Below are 11,550 nucleotides of genomic sequence, written 5' to 3' on the forward strand. Positions count from 1 at the left end.
AATTTGTATGGAGACACAGAAGACCCAAAATAGCCAAAGCAGTCTTGAGGGAAAAAAGCGGAGCTGGAGGAATCAGAATCCCTGACTTCAGACTATGCTACAAAGCTACAGTCATTAAGACAATATGGTACTGGCACAAAAACAGAAATACACATCAATGAAACAAGATAGAAAGCCCAGAGATAAACCCATGCACCTATGGTCAACTAATCTATGACAAAGGAGGCAGAGTTATACAATGGAGAATGGACAGTCTCTTTAATAAGTGGTGCTGGGAAAACTGGACAGCTACATGTAAAAGAATGAAATTAGAGCACTCCCTAACACCATACACAAAAAAAAAAAAACTCAAAATTGATTAAATACCTAAATGTAAGACCAGACACTATAAAACTCTTAAAGGAAAACATAGGAAGAACACTCTTTGGCATAAATCACAGCAAGATCTTTTTTGATCCACCTCCTAAAATAATGGAAATAAAAACCAAAATAAACAAATGGGACCTAATGAAACTTAAAAGCTTTTGCACAGCAAGAGAAACCGTAAAAAAGATGAAAAGACAACCCTCAGAATGGGAGAAAATATTTGCAAATGAGTCAACGGACAAAGGATTAATCTCCAAAGTATATAAACAGCTCATGCTGTTCAATATTAAAAAAACAAACAATCCAATCCAAAAATGGGCAGAACACCTAAATAGACATTTCTCCAAAGAAGATATACAGATTGCCAACAAACACATGAAAGGATGCTCAACATCACTAATTATTTGAGAAATGCAAATCAAAACTACAATGAGATATCACCCATTAGAATGGCCATCATCAGAAAATCTACATACATCAAATGCTGGAGAGGGTGTGGAGAAAAGGGAACCCTCTTGCACTGTTGGTGGGAATGTAAATTCATACAGCCACTATGGAGAACCGTGTGGAGGTTCTTTAAAAAAATAAAAATAGAATTACCATATGACCCAGCAATCCCACTACTGGGCATATACCCAGAGAAAACCATAATTCAAAAAGACACATGCACCCCAGTGTTCACTGCAGCACTTTTTACAATAGCTAGGTCATGGAAGCAACCTAAACGCCCGTCGACAGGCGAATGGATAAAGAAGATTTGGTACATATATACAATGGAATATTACTCAGCCATAAATAGGAACGAAGTTGAGTCATTTGTTGATTCAAGTGGATGGATTTAGAGACTGTCATACAGAGTGAAGTAAGTCAGAAAGAGAAAGACAAATATCGTGTATTAACACATGTATGTGGAACCTAGAAAAATGGTAGAGATGAACCAGTTTGCAGGGCAGAAATTGAGACACAGATGTAGAGAACAAACTTATGGACACCAAGGGGTGAAAGTGGCGGGGGTGGGTGTGGGTGTGGGATGAATTGGGAGTTTGGGATTGACATGTATACCCTGATGTGTATAAAATTGATGAAAAAAAAAAAAAAAAAAGCAGATGAAAACATTCAGACCTCTAGGCAGAGACTGCTTCAGAACAAAGATCTTGGGGGAAAAATGCAACATGTATTTTGATAGGGGTTGCATTGAAGCTGTAGATTGATTAGATAGTATAGTCATTTTAGCAATATTAGTTCTTCCAATCTAAGACCATGGTATATCTTTCCATCTGTTTGTGTTTTATTTTCTTTCATCAGCATCTTATAGTTTTATGATTACAGGTCTTTTACGTTCTTAGATTTATTGTATTTTTTTTTTCTGCTGCAATTGTAAATGGGGTAGTTTTCTTAATTTCTCTCTCTGATAGTTTGTTGTAAATTTATAGGAATGCAATAGATTTCTATATATTTATTTTAAATTCTGCAATTTTACTCAATTCATTGATGAGTTCTAATTGGTTTTTAGTGGCATCTTTAGGATTTTCTATATATATATATAGTATCCTGTTCTCTGAAAACAATAACAGTTTTACTTCTTTTCCAATTAGAATTCCTCTTTTTTCTTGTCTGACTGCTGTGGCTAGGACTTCCAATACTATGGTGAATAAAATTGGTGAGAGTTCTCATTCTTTTCTTCTTTGTGATCTTACAGGAAAGAAGTTCATGTTTTCACCCTTGAGTATGATGTTAGCTGTGGGTTTGTCATATATGGTTTTTATTATGTTGAGGTTTGTTCCCTCTATACCCACTTTGTTGAGTGTTTTTTTTTTTATCATAAAGGAATATTGAATTTTGTCAAAAGCTTTTTCTGCATCTGTTGAGATAATCATATAATTTTTATTCTTTAATTTGTTAATGTGGTATATCACATTGATTAATTTTCAGATTTTGTACCATTCTTGATACCGTGGGATATATTTCACTTGATCATGATTTATGATGTTGTTAATGTATTATTGAATTGAATTCTGTTTCTTAATATATTGTGTCTTTTTGCATATGTGTTTTATCAGTGATACTGGCCTGTAATTTTATTTTTTTGTGGTATGTTTTTCTGGTTTTGTTATCAGAGCGATGGTGGTCTCAGAGAATGATTTTTGAAGCATTTCTTCCTCTGCAGTTTTTTGGAGTAGTTGGAGAAGGATAGGTGTTAACTCTTCTTTAAATGTTTGGTAGAATTCACTTTTGAAGCCATCTTGTCCTGAACTTTTTTGTTTTTTGGGATTTTTTAGATTACTGATTCAATTTCATTACTAGTATTTGGTCAGCTTATATTTTCTATTTATTCCAGACTCGGTCTTGTGAGATTGCACACTTCTAGGAATTTGTGCATTCCTTCTAGGTTGTCCATTTATTGGCATATAATTTTTCATAGTTTTCTCTTATGATCATTTTATTTCCCTGTGGTGTCAGTTGTAATAACTTCTTTTTCATTTATGATTTTATTTATTTGGGCCCTCTTTTTTTTTCTCATGAGTCTGGCTAAAGTTTTATTGATTTTGTTTCTCTTTTCAAAGGACCAGTGCTTAGTTTCATCAATCTTTTCTCTACCTTTTATTTTCTTAGTCTCTATTTCATTTATTTCCACTCTGAACTTTATTATTTCTTTTCTTTTATTAACTTTGGGTTTTGTTTTCTTCTTTTTCCAGTTCCTTTAGGTATAAGGTTATGTTGTTTATTCCAGATTTTTCTTGTTTCCTGAGGTAGGCTTTTATTACTATAAATTTCCCTCTTAGAACTTCTCCTAACCATAGATTTTGGATCATTGTGTTTTTATTTTATTTTTTTGTCTCCAGGTATTTTTTAAATTTCCCCTTTGATTTCTTAAGTGACTTATTGGTTGTTCAGTAGCATATTGTTTAGCTTCTATGTATTCATTTTTTTTGCAGTCTTAACTTTTTTATTTGATTGGTTTTTTGTAGTTGATATCTAGTATCATAATGGTGTGGTCAGAAAAAAATGCTTGGTATGATTTTAATATTCGTAAACTTACTGAGACTTGTTCTGTGGCCCAGCATGTGATCTATCCTGGAGAATGTTTCATATATGCTTGAAAAATTGTACATTATGCTGCCTCTGGACGGAATTTTCTTTATTTATCTATTAACTCTATTTTGTCTAAGGTGCCATTTAAGGCCAGTGTTTCCTTCTTGATTTTCTGTCTGGATAAACTGTCCATTGATGTAAGTGGGGTTTAAAGTCCCCTAATATTATTGTGTTACTGTCAATTTCTTCCTTTATGTCTGTTACTATTTGCCTTATGTATTTAGGAGGTCCTATGTTGGGAACATACACATTTACAGTTGTTATATCTTCTTGGACTGATGCCTTTATCATTATGCAATGTCCTTCTTTGTCTCTTGTTACAGTGTTTGTTTTAAAGTCTATTTTGTCTAATGTAAGCACTGCTACCCCAACTTTCTTTACCTTTCTGTTTTCGTGGAATACCTTTTTCCATCCTCCCACTTTCATTCTGTCTATGTCTTTAGATCTGATGTGAGTTTCTTATAGGCAATGTATATGTACGTATGTATATGGGTCTTGTTTTGTATCCATTCAGCCACTCTATGTCTTTTGAATAGAGTATTTAGTTCATTTACATTTAAAGTAATTATTTTTAGAGGTGTACTTATTGCCATTTTGTCAATTGTTATTGGGTTGTTTTTGTAGTCTTTTTTTCCCTTTCTTCTTTTGCTGTCTTCCCTTCTGATTTAATTACTATGTTTAGTGTTATGTTTGGAATCCTTTCTCTTATTGTACGTGTGTATCTATTACAGATTTTTGGTTTGTCTTTACCAGATCATTTGTATATAGCAATCTGTTCATATATGTGATTGAGTTGATGACCTCTTAAGGTCAAACACATTTTACCAACCTTGAGTTTTTACACATTTAATGATTTTTGAGATCCTATTTTACAATACTTTTGTTTTATGTATCCTTTAACTACTTATTGTGGACATAGATGATTTTACTTTCACCTTCCTGCTGGCTTTATAATGGTTGATCTACCACCTGTATTGAATATTTCCTTTTACCAATGAAAATTTTCTTTTCATAATTTTCATGCTTTTAGTTGTAGTCTTTTATTTCCTGCTTAGATGTATTCCTTTAACATTTCTTTTCCAGTCGGTTTAGTGGGGCTAAACTCATTTAGCTTTTGCTTGTCTGTAAAACACTTTATTTCTCCTTAAAATCAGAATGATAGCCTTTCTGGGTAGATGTTTCTGTTATAGGTCTTTTCCTTTCATCACTTTAAATATATCATGTCATCACTTCTGGCCTGCAGAGTTTCCACTGCAAAGTCAGCTGATTGTCTTATGGCAGTTCCCTTGTATGTAACTGGTTGGTTTTTCCTTGCTGTTTTTAATATTCTCTCTTTAATTTTTGCTCTTTTAATTACTGTGTGTCTTGGTATGGTCCTCTTTGGGTTGATTTTGTTTTAGACTCTCTGTTTCCTGGTAATGGATTTCTGTTTTCTTTCCGAGATTAATGAATTTTCAGCTATCATGTCTTCAAATATGTCCTCTGCTCCTTTCTCTCTCTTTTTTCTCCTTCTGAGATCCCTATAATGCTAATATCAGTATGCTTGATTTTTGCCAGTGGTTTCTTAAGCTGTGCTAATTTTTTTTTCTTTTCCTTTCAGCTTACGTGATTTGCACTACTCTCTTCCTGTTCACGGACCCATTCCTCTGTGTCATCTGGTCTACTTTTGATTCCTTCTAGTGTATTTTTTACTTTAGTTATTGTATTCTTTAGCTTTGTTTTGTTCTTATTTATATTTTCGAAATCTTTGTTAAACTTCTCACTGTGTTTACCCATTTTTCTCCCAAGTTTTCTGAGCATCTTTATGATTATTATCATGAACTCTTTGTTGGGTAGATTACTTATCTCCACTTTGCTTAACTCTCCTTCTGGGCTTTATGTTGTTTTTTTGTTTCAAAAATATTCTTCTGTCTGTCATTTCATTTTGCCTGATTCCCAGTTTTTATTTCTGTGTATTAGGAAGGTCAGTTACATTTCTCAATCTTGGAAATGTGGCCTTATGCTTGAGATGTCATATGGGGTCCAGCAGCACACTCTCCTTTGTTCACCAGAACTGTATGCTGTAGAGGTGCCTTGTATGTGGGCTTCATGGGCCCTTCTGTTGTGGCAGGGCCAACTAGTGTGGGCATACTTGTAAGCATGACTGGCTCCAGGCTAGTTGGTTGCCTGGCCCTGCATAGCCCAGAGACTGTCAACTGCTGCTGGGTGGGGCCAGGATATGAGGTGGCTGACTTTGTGGTCCTGGGAGTCAGAGGTTGCTGTTGGCCCCTGGGGTTGGGGCCAGATCCCTGGACTGCTGGCTGCATGGCTCATTGTGCCTTGGAGCTGGTGTTCACTTGGGGTTGGGCTGGGGCCCAGGGTGTCTAGAGACTGGTGCTGTCTCACTGGTGGGTAAGGTCGGCTCCTGGGGCTAGTGCCCAGTCCACTGCTGGGCAGGGCCAAGTATTGAGCCTCCTCGGGAGTGGGACCAGTTCCTGGGTCTGCAGGGGTTGTTCATGGGGGCCTATGGCTGCTGCCTGCCTTCTGGTGGGTGACGCTGTGTCCCCTGCTGGGCCTGGGGCAGTCCCAGGACTAGTGCTGACCAGCTGGCTGGAGGGTCTGGTCCTGGTGCTAATAAGGTAGAGGGAGGACTCCAAAATGGCACTTGCCAGCTCCAGTGTCCTTGTGGTAGAACAAGTTCCCCAAAATAGCTGCCGCTGGTGTCTGTTTCCCCAGGATGAGTCCTACTTTCCTCCTGCCTCTCTGGGAGCCTCTCTAAGATCAGCAAGTGGGTCTGACCCAGGCTACTTTCAAATTACTGCTTCTGCTCTGAGTCTCAGAACATGTGAGATTTTGTGTGTGACCTTTAAGAGTGGGGTCTGTATTTCCCACAGCCCTTTGGCTCTCCTGAAAACAAGCCCCATTGACCTTCAAAGATGAATTCTGGGAGCCCATCTTCCTGGTGCAGGACCCCCGGCCAGGGAGCCTGATATGGGGCTTGGACCCCTAGCTTCTTGAGGAGAACCTGTGCAATTTTAAGTATCCTCTCATTTGAGGTTCTCTTCCTTGGGAGTTTTGGTAGCTTACCTGAGAGTATGAGTCTTGACTATACTACACCTCCACCTCTCCTACCATTCTCATTGTGATTCCTTCTTTATATCGATAGCTGTGGAAGATCTTTTCTGCTAGTCTTCAGGTTGTTCTCATCAATAGCTGCTCTGTAAATAGTTGTAATTTTGGTGTGCCCATTGGAGGGGGTGGGCTCAGGGTCTTCCTACTCCTCCATCTTGGCCACACTTTTAGGCAGTCAGTACTGACTTTTGATTGAGTAACTAGTTCTCCTACATATTGCCTGCCATCCTATAGTATTCATGGCTGGCTTGTGAAATGGTGATTTGTAGAGCTCCAAACTGTAAAATCTCTAAAAATAAGAAATGGATGTTTGAGCATTAGCAAGCCTCCATGGTGTCTCATGGCAGCATTATGATAAACATTTAAGTAGTATTGTTTCATTACTCTTCACCCCTGATAATATGTATACTATTATCTTTTTTTCCATTAAAAAATGAGAAAGCTAAGTCTTAGGGTAACAAAGTAACTTACCTGTTCATACAGCTTGCAGGTAGCACAGCCAGGACCAAACTTAGATCTGACAGTCCTAAGTGCATGTTCATAATCACTCTGCTGTTTGGATTGAAACTGAAATGTGTTGACAGCTGGAAGTAAATGCATTTGTAAAAGGTCTGGTCAATTTAATCAGCTCATCGGTTTTTGACTGAGATTTGACTCTTTGACTTAAGTAAGAAAACTTACCCAGTTCCGAACACTGATGATTATTTCCAGATTAAGTAATTTTGTAGCTAGAAGAAATCTTACAAATCACCTGCTTCTAACTTTTTATTTTAAGGGTTAATTAAATAAGACTGTGAGAGAACCTCCGTGACCAAAGGCATGCCCCGTTTTACTGCCCATAGTCTACTGTTATGTTATCCCATGCTCAAAGTCTCCTCACCTTCAGAAACAGGCTCATGAGTGTGAAAACACATTCTGACCCTGTATAACTCAATATCATCCTTATGAAGATAGATAGATAGATAGATAGATAGATAGATAGATAGATAGATAGAGATAGATATGTAGATAGATAGGTAGGTAGATAGATAATCTTCTTTTGGGTTGCTCGTGATATCTGAGTCTTTTGGCCTTAAATTAAATCGCCCTAAAGAGTTTTAATATTTATTAGAGTTACTTTTTTAGTATCTTGCTGTGTAGCTTGCTTTTTAGTTTGTCTGCTTTTAGCATTCTCCTCATCTATTTTCCATTGCTTATAGTCGGAAAGCAGATGATAAAGCATGTTAAAACCTGCTTATTATAAAAATAGTCTCTGAGTGAATGCTTAAATGAGTTTAGGATGATGTGTTTTTTATATGTGGCCTTTGTGACTGATTTTAGCTTTTAAAAACTAGATTATATTGGGTCTTTGTTTTTGTTTTGTTGTTTTGTTTGCTTATTCTATGTCATGATAAGGTTCATGTGTAAATCGTATCTGAATTAAGATAAAAACAGCTGAATACATTTTGATGATCACATTTTCAATCTAGAACACAAATCCTATTTTTACATGGAGTCTAAAATTTTTTTCTGCTGTGGAACTTATGGCTCAGGAACATTGAAGATTTTAAAATACAACCACAGAGGTCACTTTTAATTCCCAGATTCCTAACCTTGCTACTTTGGGATCCAGTGAACTGAGAGATGGACCTTAATTCAGCACCCAGCCAGAGGTGATGATTGTCACATCCAGGGAGCTTAGGTGATTAAAGTGGGAGTCAGAGAGGTTTCCATGTCCATCTAAGCTGGCCTAGTTTAAACCATTAAGCTGATGATAAAAGGGTTTACAGGCTGATACTAGGCAAGGCAAAGCAGCTTATTCCTCATTTCTCAGCATTGTGTCAAGTAAATGAAGGACAAGCAACAACAAAATAAAGCCATAAACATGGGGGGACCTTGAAGATGGCGGAAGAGTAAGACGCGGAGATCGCCTTCCTCCCCACGGATACACCAGAAATACATCCACACGTGGAACAACTCCTACAGAACTCCTACTGAAGGCTGGCAGAAGACCTCAGACCTCCCAAAAGGCAAGAAACTCCCCACGTAACTGGGTAGGGCAAAAGAAAAAACAGAGACAAAAGAATAAGGACGGCACCTAATGTTTCTATAATTGGATGAAATATTTTATTACATGTGAAGAACTGAATATTGTTGGGGTCTTTGGGGGGTCTGATTAAAAAAAAACAGACTTCCTTTCCTAGCTGAATTCTGAACCCACTGAATATCACAACCAAAGAGTAAAGCAGTTAGAGGTCACGGTATCACCTTGATCACTGACAAAGCTATTATATTGAAGAGTGTTTGTGAACACAGGAGACTTAATCCTAAAACCCAGTCCTTAACAGACTACTCACCCACTGGGGTAGGCCTCTCCACATCAGCAGATTTGGATATGGGCTTCCCTACAGGAAAGGGATGGGCTCTGTAGGCCAATTTCTCATTCCCAACTCTTTTACCTGATAAGTCAGCGCAGCTCCCCAGAGTGGAGTGAGTTAGGGAACAGAGGCAGGAGAATTAGGCTAATGGTGCTCCCTCCACATGGAAAAGGAACATAAGGAGTGGAGAATATGCAGCTCAAAGTATCAGGGGTGTGGTGTGTGTAGACATCTGAAGTCCAATATTTATTGTCTGTGTGTGGTGTTTTATATATGCTGTATCATTTAATAAAATACTGTACTCCTCCCACCCCAACCCAACCCTACAAAGGTTGTGGAATAGTTGTTATAAATATTATTATATAGATTTTACACATGAGGAAACGAAACTTTAGAGAAGTTGCTTAGCTTGCTCAAAGTGTCATGAATGATAATGAGAAGATCTGAAACCCATTTTCCCACATCTTAGTTTCTCATGTTAATAAATCTGAAAATACTTATCCAGGCAAATAAGATCTCTTCATTGAAAACTGTTCTGAAGCCGTGTTGATTGATGATTACTTGATACAACATTTAGAATGTGATTTTTTAAAACTTTTTATTTTGAAATAATTTCAGATTTACAGAAAAGATGCAACAATCTTACAGAGAAGTCCCTGTATGCCCTTTATTCAGCTTCCTCTAATTTCATCATCTTATATAATGATAACATAATTTTCAAAAATGGGAAATTGATATTGGTACTACACTATTAACTAACTACAAACCTTACTCAAATTTCACTACTCACCCATTGTTTTCAATATTGACTGAATTTTTTGAAGGCAGCAAGTGTATTATATTCATATTCACATCCGTAGTGCCCTCTGTAAGTCTGGTCTAGAATCAGTCATAAGTAACTGCTTGTGAGATGAGTAAATAATAGATTTTGAGTTTCATACTATCGATACAACTTGTGTATATTTGTGTGTATATATGTGCCACAGACTTAGAAGCACATACAAAAGTCTGAAGCTGTGATTTGAATGAATGTTATTCAGAACTAAGTTCCACATTAGACTTGGTAAAGCAAAGCCATTTAAAACTGAAAAATTTTCAAAAAAAAAGAGAATGTACTAATCGGATTGAAAGAAAGATACATACATTGGAAGGTACTAAATTAGCAAAAGGCTATGGTGTGACATTCATTTTATTACTTTTGTACATGTGTGTGCATGCATGTAGATTTCATATGTCAGTTTAGTAAATGCCTGGGCAAGAGAAGAAGCAGTTGCTGGCAGTCAGTCCTGTTTTTTTTTTTTGTGGTACGCGGGCCTCTCACTGTTGTGGCCTCTCCCGTTGTGGAGCACAGGCTCCGGACAAGCAGGCTCAGCGGCCATGGCTCACGGGCCCAGCCACTCTGCGGCATGTGGGATCCTCCTGGACCGGGGCGCGAACCCGTGTCCCCTGCATCGGCAGGCGGACTCTCAACCACTGCGCCACCAGGGAAGCCCCAAATTGATGCTTTTAAGTCTTCTATTTTCTTTTGCACTGACTTCAGTAGAGATAGCATTAATGAAATGTGGATCTTGTTATCACAATGTTTTCTGATCACTTATAACCAAAGAATGTGAAACCAGGAGAGAGGCAATATTCCAAGCACAAAATTCTTCTTAAGCTTAATGAACTCTGAAATAGCCACCTTTCTTTCTGTTTTCTCAATCGTCTTTTAACCAAACTGAAAATATTAATGTGACAAAATATAGAAAGACAAGAATATGGCATTATTCTTAGGGAAAACAAGTATACAAAATTCTTATGAGGACTGATTTTTCTCAAAAAGTTCAACTTTTAAAACGTTTTAATTATTTTATTATTGTTATTTAGATGGAAGACGTCATAGCACGCATGCAAGATGAAAAAAATGGAATTCCTATTCGTACCGTCAAAAGCTTTCTTTCCAAGATACCTAGTGTCTTCTCTGGTAAGTTTGCATTCAATGTAACACTATTTTCTCCAGCACTCTTCATATAACTATGTAAAATCTATTCTAGTCATTTACTATTGACGCTCTCTCTAACTCATTATTCAATAATTATTTATAAAAATTTGTCATGTTCAACATCATGTTGGATACTTGACTTGATAGTAAAACAAATCAAAACAGCAAAAAAAAGAAAAAATCATGACCTTACCCAAAAGTAGTTGCAAAGACATAATGAACAAATGTGAAATAACAGAAAAAATATATATATATATATTAAAATATAGATGTATGAAACAGTGTGCTGTAGATTATATACAAAAGTTAGGAAGGTGTCAAAAATCAATGAAGAGGCAAGAAAGGGTTCCTGAAGAGCAGTGATAAGCTGAGTTTGAAAAATGAGGAATTATATCAGCCTCAAGACTACTACCTCAACCAATTCTTCATGCAAAACTGGGAGTGACCAAACTGCTAAGAACAGGGTGGATAGATGGGAACAAATAGAGTTGGGTCAAATAAGGAGGGTCTAGGGTCTTTGAAAGCCAACCAAAGAATCTAGGTCTGATATAACAGAAAATATGGAGATACCTACAATTTTTGCAGAGAATGTTATAATGAAAGTGCTTGGGGTGAATTGATATTCAGTAAGGGTCCTTGTCG

At 37.0% G+C, this 11,550-nt stretch overlaps 1 long non-coding RNA gene across 1 annotated transcript in view; it reads left to right on the forward strand.

Moving 5' to 3' along the window:
• Positions 1 to 11,082, forward strand: part of LOC112396678 (uncharacterized) — a 298,161-nt gene extending 287,079 nt beyond the window's left edge. Inside the window, exon 3 of the long non-coding RNA XR_003002620.1 lies at positions 10,794 to 11,082. This is a non-coding gene — a long non-coding RNA (uncharacterized LOC112396678). The remainder of the gene's footprint in view (positions 1 to 10,793) is intronic.
• The last annotated feature ends 468 nt before the right edge of the window (positions 11,083 to 11,550 follow it).

Source organism: Neophocaena asiaeorientalis, unplaced genomic scaffold (assembly GCF_003031525.2).
Source record: "Neophocaena asiaeorientalis asiaeorientalis breed wild unplaced genomic scaffold, Neophocaena_asiaeorientalis_V1.1 scaffold291, whole genome shotgun sequence".
NCBI lineage: Eukaryota > Metazoa > Chordata > Mammalia > Artiodactyla > Phocoenidae > Neophocaena > Neophocaena asiaeorientalis.